At 36.3% G+C, this 16,030-nt stretch overlaps 1 protein-coding gene and 1 long non-coding RNA gene across 6 annotated transcripts in view; one reads left to right on the forward strand and one right to left on the reverse strand.

The window, feature by feature from the left end:
- CLSTN2 (calsyntenin 2) overlaps positions 1 to 16,030 on the forward strand; it is a 439,253-nt gene that overhangs the window by 386,428 nt on the left and 36,795 nt on the right. The window lies entirely within an intron of this gene.
- The window catches only part of LOC135580267 (uncharacterized), a 38,949-nt gene continuing 26,558 nt past the window's right edge, over positions 3,640 to 16,030 (reverse strand). The window contains exons 3-4 of the long non-coding RNA XR_010474788.1: positions 12,172 to 12,232; positions 3,640 to 11,305 (exon numbers count right to left, since the gene is read on the reverse strand). This is a non-coding gene — a long non-coding RNA (uncharacterized LOC135580267). The remainder of the gene's footprint in view (positions 11,306 to 12,171; positions 12,233 to 16,030) is intronic.

The following is a 16,030-nucleotide window of genomic DNA, read 5'->3' on the forward strand; positions in this document are numbered from 1 at the left end:
TTTATCTGTCAGTATGATTAAGCAATTTTGTTATTTAAAGCTGTAATTAAGCCATCCATATTTTTGAGACCTACTGTGAAAAAAAGTATTACATATAATGAGTTTCAAGGCTACAAAAGCAACTCATAGCCTGTGTGAAAACTAGTTTGCAAACTCTTAGGCTTCGCTGCAGCATTGTCACAATACAAGAGTGAATGTATATTATATAGCAAGATTATTATTTGGAAGCATTTTCTATCTTGCACCAAATAAGACAAGAAAAAAAATAATTGTTCTGGGTTTTTTTTAACTGTGCTATGGGAATGCTATATGTGACACATAATTTTTTCATTAAGCTCATCCTTGATTATTGAAGCCCATTAGGCCACAAGGTGTGCGGGTGGTTACAGTGCAGGTTGGTGACTGTGCGAAAGACACATCCAGGAGTGTGTTTCCCTGAGGTTAATGGAGTCTTTTCTTATGGAATTGAGGTTGGTAGATGGTAGGAAATAGCATGGTCTTACAGGGAGAACTTTTCTGTCCAATACCCAAAGCAGAATTAATGGCAAGAGGGAGTAATTTGCACTGTTCAAGAACAGCTTCTGGTTACAGAAGACCACAGTAATAATGATGTGAAATTCTGGGAAATGAAATAGAATGATAAATCACAATATGGTCAGATTCCAGTGAACTCAGTCTCTCATGCTTAGCAAACTGAATAGAAATCTTCCTATTGTATTGTTGTCCATAAATCAAATTTGTTATTAGGCTAGGAAACTGAAGCTTACAGAAATCACATTCTTTGCTACTGAAATGTGCATTAGAATGGAACTAGAACTTGATCTACTAATCTTCACTTTTTATATTTTACCCATTAAATTTTATTTTCCTGTATTTATTATTCAGATTGTAGGGGATGTACTTGGTGCAACCTTGGCAGAGTGAGATGGACTTTATATGTCCTCTTAAAATTCCTTTCAGCCTTCTTATGTGTGACTCTCTCTCTAATTAATGCCTAATATTTTAAAAATATATTATTAGGGTTGCTGATAGCTTAATGAAACTTTTATCAGTAATTTGCCATGTTGAAGCGACCATATTAACAACTCCACACTTAAGACTCTAGGGGACATTTAACTTTAGTGTGGATTTGTCAGTTCTCATTATACCACCTCCCTAGATCATCAAAACCAATTTTCTTATTTACAGAGCTCTTGGGATGTATTAGGAATGGCTGTGGTGGGTAAACCAAATGTTTATGATTTACATGATTTTGAAAAAAGATCAATTTCACTTTTCACAAAGAGCTTTACTTTTTTTAAGCTATTGACTGTCTTAAGACATAGATTTAAAAAACACTTTCTGTATTCACCAGACTTTCAGGAGAATTGGTATCTAGTGGCTATATTGATCTGTTATGATCTTAGTGGGCTTATTTGCTGCAGAAAGGAAAAAAGTCCTGAGGGCTGCATTAAGCATCAGCAAAGTTTGTAAGCCTGTGCCTCCGCTAGTGTGAACCTGCCTTCTTCTTCTCAATGCAACTGGTACTGCACTGTCTGAGAATCTAAACCTTTGCTTTCTCACCCAACAAATAGATACTCAGTAATAATAAAGGGAATGTCAGCAGCTTTTAAATAAGGTCAGGATAACTGTGATGTTTTTAAATTCAATGCCACCAATTAGAAATGAAGTCCTCAAAATATGCTTGGATCTGAAAGCTTTGCCAGGGCGTGACAGAGCCAGAATTACTTCAAAATTTGACATTAACCAGTATCTCAGCCCTGATTATGTTACAAATAACTGTGAACCCATTTGTAGTTTAGTAGTGTTAATAGTGCTGGCTAGAAAATGGAAATCCTTAGGAATAATTTCATGTCTTAAAAGCTTTTTTTACTTTAAAGTCACAAATCCTTTGTAAGCAGGAAATGAACCCTGCAGAAGCTGCCTAAGCAGCCAAAAGCAGGATCCTCACTTGAATTTTCCATTAGCAGAAATTGTTTTCCAATGAAACTATAACTTTCTAAGTGCAACCTTAAGATAAAAATTGCAACTGTATTGAATCAGAATTTCAGAAAAATTACTGTCATGCTTTAGTATTATTATTGGTAGCTATAATATTTGTATTAGGGGATTTTTAGCATTTGCATATTAAAGTCATAAAAATCCTACATCAGCATTAAATTTACGAAACGAAACATCGCTATGATATATCTGTTGCACAAAGTTCTACTATCATATCATAGCATACTTTCCAAGTTTTAAAGTGTCCTCACAGCAGCCAGTTAAGTTCCTAATTTACTCATGCCTGCTCAAAACTAGACTAAAAGCTGCAGGCTAATAGCACACAAATCTTCTAAGCCCTGAGCTAGTGTTCTTCCAAATGGACGATTAATGGTATTCAAGTGGCTAGAGAATTTCACTGCATTTTTTCAAGCAGTTAGTCAGAATTCAGGGTCTCACTAAGTTATTTTCCAAGCTTACAATTGTTGTTTTATTACAAATCCAGCCTTTTCTCTTTCAATTTGTTTACGCCAGTTAACTTGTGGACTAAGATTTGTTCAGAGCAATTTACTGTGGCTGCTGTAATGGGATAGGCAGCCTGCGTGGCATTTTTTCAGTCTTCGCATAAGTGGCCCCAGGCTCTGTCTCACTGAAGAGTTTCTGCTAACGTCATTGGATCTGGACACTCTCTCAAGTCAGGGTTTGCTGTAGTGCTTTGTGGCCACCACAGAGACCCTGATTTCAAATTCAGTCTTCATTTTGCACGTTCTGCATATTTAACTGAATATGGCTGATGTAATGAAGATTCTTGCAGTAACTTATCACCTAGAGCTCAGCTAAAGTAAATAGAAGAAGAACAGGGATCACAGTTAAGTGTATTACAATTCAAACAGAAAGTGATTTTATTAATCTAACTCTAGTGTGTATGTGATAGAAGACCATACTGCTTTGTATGCAGAGGTAACAGGAAACTTCCACTTTCCTTCAGATAACTGCTATAGGAGACCTTTCTGAATGACATACTTGGATTCCTTGCAGTACTGTTCTTCTGTTCCTTGACTGTCACGTTCTAGATGAAGTGAACTAATTGTGGTTTGATTTCAGAAATACACACCCATGAGCTGGCACAGTGTTTACCTAGGGACTTCTCTTTAAGTATTTAAGCAGTTACAGTGGTTTTAATTAAACTGTCCACATGCTTACATATAAAAGCTGTTCTGATTTGAAGTCTTGATTGCAATTTTCATACACATTAAGCAGTTTGTTTTGTTTAGGAATTTAGGCATCAAGAGTCAGCCCAGAAAAAAATCTGCACCTACATTAAACACCAGTTAATTAAAACACAACCAGGCCCCTCTCCCCACCTTTCAGTTTTGTGTTACACATAGCAATGGCTTGGAATTATGGCATCGTATTTAGACCAGTAGAGTCTTACAAGCGAGGGTTTTCTGCAAAGTCTTGAATTGCTTGCCTTGGAGGCTTTCAGGAAAAGAGTAAAGCCTGTGTAGTTGTTCACCACACAACATTTCATGAAGGCTCAGGAAGTTAAGTAACCCTCTGATTTCTTACATGCTTTTAAACTTTTTCATCATAAATGTCAAAAAACTTTTAAGTAGGTGCCTCTTTCCTCATGACCTCAACAGTTGGGGGACTAGCCGTCTTTTCCACATTTGAAAACCTTTTGCTGTCCTTCAAGCCACTGAATCAGTTCCTGATATATACATGGACTAAGGTATGTTAGAGTTATCCAGCAAAAAACCCTTTATCCTTTAAAATTATGTAGGCTCCAGTACCTTATTCCTGCTTTAATTCCTAAATTTTGTTTGCTTTAAATGAAGTAACATTCACTTGAAAATTTGAAAGAAAATATCAACAATGCAATATTTTGTGAAATTTGCACACTAAGTATATTGGGTTCTGCTAGAAACATCTGAGTTCCAAGTTGCAGAAGTGCTGCTTTTAAGCTTTGGTATGAAAAAGAGTGTATCTGTCCGACTGCAATTGATACGACTCTGTGAAAAACATCACCCTTGAATTTCATGTCTTCAAAAATCCTGTCTATTAGTTTCCAATTTCCTCATACCTCTGCTAGCAGTGGAAATATTTGGGTACTTATAGTTTAAGGGCATCTTACAATAATTATTTATTGTAAGCTGAAATAGTAGTTTAATAGGACAGATGAGTCCTGAGTAGTCAGTTGCAGAGTATCTGTATCTGACCTGAAGGCATACAAGTTTTTTTCACAGCTATATTTTGAAATAAAAGAGATCATAGCAATTTTTTTAAAGTTTGATTTTATTGTTATAATTTCCAAATTTCAGTTATTTAATTATCAGCTCAGACAACTAAATGAAAGCTTTACTACATTGAATTATCCGCACAATCTATTGATGTATCATATGTATTTCCATGCATTGGGAAGGAAGATTGTCTAGAGTAACAGAGGATGAAACCTGCATAACTTCATGCATTAATGGCATCTTAAACTTATAGCCATAACATCAAAATCGGAACACAAGTCATTTTTAGTAGACAAAAGAAATGCAAATGTTGCTTTTCTGTAATTTTTTTCAATATGCTGTACTCTGAATTTGAAGTGCATTATTAGTTTGTACAGTCAGATATGCTGTCCTCTTGACCTAAACAGCAATGGGAATGCTACCCAAAAATGAACCATTCCTGTTCCCCAAGGGACGCGTGGGTGGGCAGAGCCCCACGCTGCAGGATGCTCTCACAGATCCACTTTGATAGTTGGCTGCCCCAAAGCGTTGCCTTTTCTCCAATAAGAAGTTCATTTGGGTATGACAGCTATAGTGTACATGTGGTTTCTCACGGTAAGTGCATCCTGACTTCACACCCCTCCGACATGTTTAGTCACCATGAGGAAACACTTGATACACAAGCCCTTTCAGGAGCTTCAGAATCTTTTCTTGTAGAGATAAAATGTGAGAGAATAAAAAGTGTTAAGTGAAAAAATAGTACTTAAAGGTTACGATTCAGAAGATGCTTTGTCATACTTTAAGAGTAAGATTAAATATTAGAGAGAAAAAAAGTAATCTCAAAAGGAGATACGGATCTCCTCTACACACTTCCGGGGTACAGATAGACAAGAAATACAGGGCTACATATCAAAATATGTATTTATATATATTTATTGGGGTTTAAAATTATTTTTTCATAAAGGGCAAACCGGATTGTTTGTTTTTTTTAAAGCAAGACTTATTTTCTAGTAATGGTTACATTTGCCACCCATTAATATCTGTAAGTCTGCTACTTATCTGAGTAAAAGGGAGAGGGAGGCATTTTTATGTGAACGAACATGAGTCCACGTATTTCCTGTGCAATGGTATAAAGTAGCTCAGGCTTGGTGGTGCAACAGTGGATATTAATACAAAGTGTGCAGAGCATTCAGTAGCCTTAGGCAAGTAAAATAAATTCCGAGAAACATGTAAGTTGTGAGATACATGGATCTCATTCATTAGTATTTCCAATATTCTTCAGTTACTGACTGCAGTCTACCTATATGTCACGCTGTTCATACATAAACCTAATTCTGGTCTCAGTTTCTTTGTTTAGAAGGAAGATAAAAGATCATACAACTGAAAATGTGTCTCATGCATGCAAAATTCCCAGTTTTCATAGCTGTAGTGTATAAGGAGTGATGGAAGTTCTGTATCTAAGACTGGAATTGGACCTTGTGGACCTTGTTTTCTGAAGTTATCTACATTTATCATGGTTTATGGGGTTTACAGTCTTGATAGCAATGGATAGGCTAAATCAGAAATCTTTGGGGTATTTTGGTATATAAGATGGATGATCCCTTTACAGTATACAGGAAAATTACTGGCCAGAGTTACTTTTACTATTGATTTGGCTTACCTCTGTACGGTCAATTACATTTTAATATGTAATATTATTGGCGCATGACCACTTCATAGCCCTGTTTTTTCTTTATCTCTGTGCATGGTTAATTTGTTTTGTAAATTATTTTTTGGGTTCAGTACTCTATATTTGAATAGGGCACAAATGAGTCCAGCCATTTGAATGGAAGATAGCAGCAATCACTAAAATGGTGTTGTCCATCAGGAACTGGTGAATACTTTACAAAAGAAGCAATGCAAATTCAGTCTAATCCTTTCCATGAGAAGTAGTACCTTTCACAAAGCATAACGCTGGCTCCTGGTTCTGACTGAGAGTATTGGAAGGGAGAAAAGTAGCAGAGAAGCAGCAGGATGTCTTGAATATGAGGATCTCTGAATCATACAAGAGAGAAATACAGATAGAGATTTAGTTCTTGCCATGAAAACAAGAAAATTTAAAAACTACTGGAAGATGCAGAGGGATGTAGTGAGGAGACAAGGGAGGAAAAGGATGACCAGAGATAGGAAGGAGAAATTTACTGCAGAAAGTGGAGAGGAGAGAGGTTGTTGCTGCCATACAAAAGCCTGTGCTTTGTTTCCAAAGAATGAATTTTTCCTGATGAATCACATTATATAATTTTGGGGAAAGCAAACTGTACTTCTGAGGTACCTGAGGAAAATGGAATAAGTTAGTATCTGCCATTCCTTCTTTAAATTGTGAAGTTGCTATTGGTAGCATCACAGTAAAATGAGGAGCAGAACTGCAGATAAATAGGCTCTTAGTTCTTTTTTGGTATTGAAGCAATAAAAAAGAAGTGTCAGATGGGTAGTTTCATTCTGAGGGACGTTTTATTTTCAGAATTCTGCTGTGAGGGGCAGAGTTTTCATCCCAAATTACCTTCTGACTCTGCCAAAGGTTCTAGGAATGTTAAGAGGAAATTTCAGCTTTTGTAAGCATTCCGTATGAATTGGTTTGGGTTTATTATAAAATACTTTAGGGGAGCATATTGGACTTCTGTCCTCAATATTAAGATTTTGTTTTCCTCTTTTTTTCTTTAAAAAAAAGTGATACACAATTTTGAAAACACCTGAACCATTTTGCCTCCCTTTGACAAATATAATAATATTACTTTTTCAGTTCTGGGGGTTTTTTGCTTGTTTGTTTTCTGAAGAACCAATTGTCCCATTTCTAGCAATAGTAATTTAATTTTAGGAAGATGTCTGTAAGCCAGCAGCCATTTTCCAAGCAGTAAAACAGTGTTTCACAGGGAAAATTTCAGCCAGCTCAACTGTGAATACATGTTTGAACTTTTAGATAATTAGTTTAACGATATCCATCAAAATTTTAGGGTTTGTGTAACACTGATATTGAAATTTTCTTCCCACAGTCTATTTATTTCATGTGTCTAACATCCACCCGGAACTATTCTGGGATGCAGGCCCTCAGTCCTGACTTGTTTCCTCCCATAAAAGCACCAAGAACATGACTGTGATTAGTACTGAAGAAAGCTACATGCTGACTAAATAACATTCTCTGGCAGTGTCACAAATACAGCTGATACCTAATTACCTCTGTATGGTATATAACATATAATCAGCCCATCTGCAAAGTGTCAGCTATGTAATTAAAGGCCCAGCAGTTACCATTTCAGTAAAGAGACTGTGCATAATATTTGGGCTGTATAATTTCCTGACTTATCTGTGAATATAAATACAGAAGTATGGATATACAACTATTCTTCACTTTACAGAAATTGAGGTAGCCAAATATGATTCATTGCCACCTTTTATCTGCAATAAAGACAAAACAGCATTTGTGTTTCTCTGCATTATGTGCTAATTACCTGCTGGAACTGAAGTAAATACAACATTAATGTGTATGGGGAAGAAGCATCTATTTCTTGTGTGCCTTTCTGCAATTATAGCTACCTCCATCTCAGACTACAGCGATATTCAAAATTACTATAGTAGTGGGCTCCCATCTGAATAACACTAAGTGATTCTCTGGAGATATGTGAGAGTTGTGTAAGAGCAGGAATTCTTTTATCTCTGATTTGCACTGCGCACCTTCAACACGGCAAATATCTTTCAAGTAAATCACCTTCCCAAAATGCGGAAATTGTCAAAGGGTGTTTAATGCTTGTGTCAGCTCTCTCTTCCTTTGCTGAGTAAGTTTAAAGCAAGCCTTGCAAGCAGTGTCAACACTTCCTTCAGAGATAGCAAGCCTTTGAAGAGGGATTTGCTTCAAAGAGCCAGCGGTACCATTTTCAGCGGCAGAGAGGTCATTAGCCCAGGGGTTACTCTGGTGGGCTTCCTTCTGTGTGCAGAATGCCCAGGAATTGTATTATTTTCCTGGTGGTAGGCAAGAACTGAGGTATCAAGACTGGATATTTATTTCATAAATGAGAAAGAGCACATAGCACTTCCTGGGGGATTTGGATAGGTAAAGGGGAATTGAGTGCTTTGGTTTAACAAAGTGAGTGATGCCTGTAGGTGGGAATGTGTGAGAGGGAGAAGAGAGGAGATGTCTTCAGAATCTGGTTTTCAGAGCTGAGCCCAAGTGCTTCCTGTCAAAATCCAACACACCATAACTAGCCCGTTTGCTTTGTCTCTGGAGTCTAGTTTGCATTAATCACACTCTCTGCACCTTCATAACATGTCTAAATAACTGACTGAAACAAGCATTGTGTTTGTTCAGACACCAACAGCAAGGGAAGGATATATCATCCTATTTTGAACAGTGACAACCTCCTTTTTCTTAGTGCAACCTCCTTATGCCCAGAGAGAAAAAAAAATACTCAGATATTGAATACCTTTCAGGAGTATGGCCAGAAATCTCAGTCCTTGGAACAGCAGGCAGTCAAGATGCCTGACTTAAATGTAACCTTTAACATTTGAGTATTAGTATTTCAGCCAGTGTTTTAGAAAGCAAACTTAATAAAACCCAGTAGATTCATATTTGAAAGGTAATTGCGAAGGCAGGAGGGCTTGTTTTGTATTAACACTCAATCTTTTTTTTTCTTAATTGAGTATTATTAGCATACTGAAAAGTATTTTTTGGTCTTTTAGCAAATAATACATGTTTCAGGAGGCTCATTAAATGTGTTTTTCATTCAGTTTATGACCAGAACTCCATTGGCAGACTATACACATTACTGAACCCTCCGAAGAGTTGAAAAAAACAAGTTCATTGCAAATCTCTTAATAGAAATATCTAACGGGCAGAATCCCTGCACGTATCATCTGAGCAGAAGCCAGATCCCAGAGATCAGAGGAGGTGGTATAATTTCCACATAAGATCCAAAAATGAATGATGAGGCCTCGTAAGTGAAATAAAGTGGGAGTTCTGCGTAAGCTGTGTTGAGGTGGGAATAAACTCACAGACCGAAAGCTCATTTCTACTGCCTTCAAAGATAGTGTGCTCAAAAGCACGCACTTCTTTTCAATTTTGATTGCATGTCAATTTTAGAAAGGATATTAATAATGCAAGAATGTAAGACTAACACAATGTGGGCCTCAAGGTACATGAAAACATTATTCCTAATCTGTCTAGTCTCTTCTCATTGATGTATTCATGATCATAATCTGTACCTTTTGGAAATAACGGTTTTGTGTTTTGTAAAAGCATCAATAGTCAAAATTCAAAAATTTCATTGAAAACTTCAATAAAATAGTGTCACAGATTTCATGTCTCAAACTATGAAACAAATGAGGTATTTGGGCTGTTTCAGTTAGGCAAGGGTGTTGTTCTTATGTGTTAAGTGATAATAATGTGTTCGGTTTGTGAACAATTCTCAAAGACATTATCTCCCTAAGTCTTTGCATTTTTTAATATCTGATCATATATACAGATATTTGCATATGTAACATTTATAGAAGTTTCTGTAATTTAAAGAGATGTTTAACAGATTTATAATGACAAATCAGAGAGTAGATCAATATCTAGCATGTAAATAAACAAAGAAATGATATAAGCTTTAAAGTTGGAGGCAGAAAATTAAGCTTGTAATGTTTATTCTGGGTAAGATTTTGGTTGTTTCTTTTATTCCTCAGCTTCAGTTAGGTAAAAGGGTTGATTCAACTGGATTTAAAAAAATGTTACCATGTTTCATCATTAGGTAGAAAGTGCATTCATCTCAGAATATTGATCATTCTTTCCATTTAGAAAGAAACAGTTTCCCACCCTGATAGGACTAAGGAAATGTTTTATTGAGCCTGACAAGCTGCAGCATTTCATGGCGGGAGGTATAATGCCTCTTTCTTCCCTTTCTTTCCCTGCTTTGCACAGCAGTAGATTTCAAATGGCAAATCTGTGCTGACATTGGCCGTGATGCATTTCCAAAGTAAAGTTATTTGTATTATCCTTAATAGTTTTACTTTTTCTTGTATACGTGCAGGTGACTCATTTGTGGAATGTTTGTATGGTCTGCAAATAAATAGCAGTAACCACCATATTATCTGATAGATCTCAGAGCACCTTACAAATATCATCAGCATAACTGTCTCTTTACTCTTTAAAATGGGAAGCATTTGGGAAGCAGTGAGTGTGTCCAATGCTGCTTTTAGTTCATCTGCTAAAAAGGTATGAATGGCTCAGATGATCTTTTGCATAAAATTGTCTAAGAGCATAATTTAAGTTCTTATGTTAATAGAACTGGGATATTATATTTATTTTCATCCATAAATACTACATGTACAGGAACTGATCAAATGTTAACCTTTGTTTAAAAAAAAAGAAAAAGCCAGCATGCATAATTGTCCCACAAAACTGACTTTGCACTCACAGCTGCTTGTGCTACTGATGTGCAGAGCTAATCCTGAGTACTTACTGTGGATTCTCTTGTTTTAATTTTCTGCCATGTTGTGGTTTATTTTGTTTTGGAAACAACTTCTGTGTAGAATGCACATGGAAAATACTGAATTTATGAAAGAACTGTATTTCTCCTAATGAAGATTTTTAAGATTTTAGCCATTGCTAAAGGAATATTTTATAAAATACTAAGAAGAAATCCTGAAGACTGTGGGGTTTTTTTTGTACAATGAACATTTTCTGATATCTAGTAGACTCTTCTTCCTTAAGAGGGCTGAAAACAGTTATCTAATACTCCTTTTGTATCAGTAATTTCTGGCAAACATTTGGACTACTAAGTGCTGTTTGACCGTACATCAGAGTATGTTTCTGCCTTTTGTTAGCTCATGATCAAGTTATGCTAATTGATAGGGGGGAAAAAAAGTAAATTAACACTTAGCAGTATGACTTAGTGCTCAGTAAAGCTTTCTCTTAAAGGCAATGAGTATTATAAGAACAAAGACCAGCCAAAATGGAAACCTTTTTGAAATTATTATTAAAACAACAGTGGAGGAAGTTGCTAAATGCTTCTTTAACTAGTCTACTCACCTCCTGGCTTTCTAACTTCTGCTGAAATCGGTGCTGCCTCCTTCATTGGGCATCAGTTTCTGACAGCCTATTTAGAAGGTAATATTGCTCTCAATCCTACAGTAATGTAAAAGTCTTTATATACAGTACGGAGTAGCCTAGTCTCTTCTAAGAGTAAGGCAGACGAAGGATGAATACCCAGATATATTTCAGAGTAGCCTGGTTTCTGATGGAAATGGGCCAGCAGTAATATCATGCAAGATCTTATCAGAGGACTGCAAAACGAGAAGCCAGGAGAAGTCTTTGATTATTTTTTCCCCCTCTCCCTTCTTCTCCTACAGTTAATGAATAGAGATTTACCATTAGATTTTTTTAATTCCTTTCAGTTTTTATGCTCTGAAGGTTGATTTGCAGATGACTCATACGTCATATGTGGTTGGAATAAAGTTGACTTCATTAAATGATGGAGTAATAGATTAGATGTTGTGATTACAAAAGAGGGCACAGAACATTGCGATGGAAGTCAGTGATCTACTCTGCCTGGCAGAATGCCAACAGCACAAGGGAGACTAAGAGAATCTATCTAGCAAAGAGGTCAATGCTACAATTAACATTCTCTCTCTAGCATATGGGGCAGGTAGTTTAGACAAAAACATAATAAACCCTGGAAAACTCAGAGTCATCTATATATTTAGCTCCTTTAAGCTGAGGATGATACAGAAATCAGATTAAAACTAAATTACAGTAATAAAACATTTGCCCCAGTTGCCACAGGGTGACTGCAGTGCCTTTGTTCACCACCTTCTTTAAGATGAAAGACATTTGCTGTGTCAGTCAGCCCCAAAATAAAATACACTACAGAGCTCTGCAAGATTCAGGGTTTTTTTATCTCAGGAAAATCAAAGATCAAAACATGTCTTACATCTGTAAGTCTGGTACTAAATACAGACTCACCTCCTTTAGGAGCTTGCTCTTCCTTCTGCATTGACTCGAATGTACATGGAGGGGAAAAGGGCTGAGGAGAGAGAGAAAGGATTGCTTTTATTTGTCTCTACACCATAAATAGGCATTTCTGATAACATGCAACAAGGCGTTTCTTATGGGAACATAAGTAGCTATAAAGTATACTTGGCAAGCATGCTATATACATGTATTTCCACGAATTCTTTTTGGACCAATTAATATTATTGGGGTATTTCTCAAGAGAAAAAAATTCTTAAAAGATGGTACTTCCCTCATCAAATTTTCTGAATTATTTAATGGCCATCCACCCTTTACTGTTTGACATGTTAAATAAACCACAGTGCATCATAAATAACAGAACTCAAAGTGTTCTAATAACATATTCTGTTTGTATTTTCTTAAGAATACCAAACAAATCTTAGTGTTGTTTCCTAAACAGTCTGTGATTTGTTTTTTTAAGTGAAAGTAAATATCTAAATTGTATAAACATGAAGCAGAAGTAAAAACATGGGCTAGACAGTGAGTAAACAGTTGAAAATGTCAGTTTGGAAGGACTGTGATTAGATATGTACTTATTTGCCTACAGCATTTACTTGAGCAAGGTACATGAGAAAAATCTGTTAGTTTTATACTCAGTGCATTGTGTTGAGTCATTTATATTGAGATACTGTTTCTGTGACCTATACGAAATGTGGTTTTAAAACAATCAGCAATAAATTACATTATCTTTTCTATTAGTGACATTATAAGGGCAAAGAAGTGCCTCCAAGTCCTTCACCTCCAGTTCCTCTGTTTCAAAATATGCTGTCATGGAAAATGTCTTCTGCTTTGCTTTGCTTCCTAAATAAGGTGTCAATATATTGATATCTGAAGAGAACTGTAGGGCCGCTGTCGTCAGGGTTTCACAGTCTGTCTGTGGGCATGTAACTGGTACCTCATTTAGGAGCTTGGACTTGCTCCCCTGTCAGTAGAGCCTTCAGAATGAGATTCCTGTGGCTCTCAACCACCTTAATAGAATCCCAAGAGGTTTCTCTTCCTTTTGTGCATGCAACCAGAGGTAGAGAATACAAGCTGTGTTTCTAGTTTACTTGCTGAAAGTCCTGTGAGGAAGCTTAGGAGTTGCATACGGAGCAGGGAACAACTTCCTTCTCTGGTTAATGTTCTTCTGACACTTAGCTGAGGTGCCAGAAAGAAGGAGTAAATTTAACACAGAGATATAGAAGAGTGTTTATTTAATATTCCAAATTATTTTCCCCTATATGACGCTGAAGTAACATCAACATATTTACTAAAGACATCAAAGTTCTGATACAGATAGAAGCTATGGAAAAGCTCTCACAAAGGAGTACAAACTACTCCATGTAACAACCACTACTGCTAACAAATGGAAAAGCGGCAACGCTCTAGTCTCACAAGTGTAAAAGTGCTGGTCCAGAGCAAAGCAATCTGGGTGGTGTTAGTATTTGGTTGGGTTGGGTTTTTTTGTTTGTTTGGGATTTTGATTTGGCTTGGTTTAGTTTTTCCTTCACTGCCTGCTATCAGCTGTCAGGATTCAGCAACTTGTTCAGAGAGACTTTGTGATCAAATTCGAGCAGGGCTGTGCAGGCTAAGGTTCAGACCCTGGAAGTGTGCAACAGTATTTTTCTGTAAAAAACACTGAACTTGTAGATTGTGATGACACTTTTCAATGTATCACCTGTTAATTTAACTGATGGGAGTATATTGAGCCCTTATTTTCCCATGCACAGTATATTTTTCTTCCAGCCTGCCTCAATTACTACATACGTACTGCATTTATTGCCACTTCAGTGGCAGGGGATATTGATTTTACAAACAGGGAGAAAAAATTATCCTGGGAGGGAACTGCTAAAAGATGAATGTAGAAAGAGAAACTCAGAAATATTTTTTAAATATCCAGTACATAATAGTAATATTTTAGAGCTTAAATATTTGAAGTTTTCTGAAGAGGTTGTGGTATTAGGGACATATTCGCACAGCTCCACTTAGTGGTCAAGAATATACTGGCCCTTTGTCATAAATGTTTTAATCCTTTTCTGTTTCAGCAATGCTTAAACTAAGTGAAGCCAACAACGTTGCAAAGATCTGTCCTAATGCACAGAGCCTATTATTGAGGTAGAATAAATACTGCTACAAGGCATAATAATTTATATTACCGGATTAATTTGATTAGTCTGTGTTAGCAGTTTGCTTTTGTTTATTTTCAATAGCTCTTTCCCAAAATGAATATGTTGGCAGATTATACTATAGCACAAAGCCAGCTTGAAGTGCATATCTGTTGATTCACACAAAAAGCCAATTTTTACTATAAAGCCTGCATATTTACAGCAGAAATATATTTTTGTTCATTATATTAGAAAACAAAAATGCACTAGATGACCCAACTATCTAATGAAGCAGGCGCATTCTGAATACTGAATTACATACTCTAGGACATTTTTAGCAGTGTATCCTTTGTTCTTGGTGGTGATGAGATAATTAAAAACAAACAAACAAAACAAACACGAAATCATAAGGTGCTTCTAGACGATGAGAAAAAGTTGACTGTGTAACTTATTTCCCTATATCACTCAATCAGCTTTTGCAGGTATCTCAGCTACTGAAATTTAATGCAATGATTTATTGGAAAAAAATCAAAAGAGAGCATTAGACTTATAGCAAAAGGAATTACCTAAGTTATATTCTTTGATTTTTTTAAACTAACATGCTTAATTGTAGAAGTCTGTGGATGAGAACTGACAGTAGGAAAACAATTAAAATACTAAATGAGTTTCTAAAGTAACAGATAAAAGCTCATTCAACAACGTCTTTAAAGTTCTCATTCCTCAGAACAGCATTTCACAAAGCCCAGGGTAGGACCGGAGAAGCCTTTTCTGTGCTCACCTTTGGATTATCTTCCTGCAGAATTCATCGACCTTGTGCCTAAGGACTACGCTGCCTGAAACTCTTAAGAAATATTTTTATTTTTGCATATGTAAATGTATGTTTTTCTTGTTAAAATTGCAAATACCTGTAACTTTTTCATTTTTACCTGAAATCCACTGCCAAGTCTTTCCAAATAATTACCTTTTCAAGCTTGCTTTCTTACAGAGGCAGAATTCCTTGGGTCCCTATCAAAGGTGTAGTGAAACCGTTTTTGAGAACCTGTAAGTCTGTTGCTTTTGAGCTCCCTGTTTGTATGCATTATAGTGCTTCCTCTTAGTGCTATAAAAACATGTCAAAAATATGTAACAAAATATTTAGATATGCCAAATATATAAAAAATCAAAAATCAAAATATATTGGAACCATTTAATCATTTAGTATCACCAATAGAAAAGAAAAATGCCAAAATCTCTATATTTTTACAAAGCTCTTTCAAAAAGGATTATTTTGGAGATGGAAACAAAAGTCTTTTTAAAACCAAAAATAATATCCGTGTCCCCCTCCAAATATCGTCAGTGTTCTGTACTCTGAACAAGGGTAAAGGGAGCCCCCACACTTAGCGGCAGATTTGCAAAGCATGTGGCTGCTTTTGGAAGGTGCAGCGGTTGGATGTGGGTGCTGTGACTGAGTACATCATGCCAGTGCCTTTGAGCATAAGATCAAAGGAAGATTCCCTGCATTTGTTGTCTTCTTTGGTGAGGTGAGATAAAAATGCAGAGCCTGAATTGCCTCTGCTTGTTTACAAAGCTTTCACGATGGTGACCCCCTCAGCTCTATGGAGACATGCTTGTAAATAAGGAAACTATTCCATTGTTAGGGTTTTTGTATAAGCACTGTACAGGAGCATACAAGGGATTTGAGGTAAATATTTTGTTTGCTGGGAGGCTTGCAGATTTATAAATATAGA

This window comes from Columba livia, chromosome 9 (assembly GCF_036013475.1).
Source record: "Columba livia isolate bColLiv1 breed racing homer chromosome 9, bColLiv1.pat.W.v2, whole genome shotgun sequence".
Lineage (NCBI taxonomy): Eukaryota > Metazoa > Chordata > Aves > Columbiformes > Columbidae > Columba > Columba livia.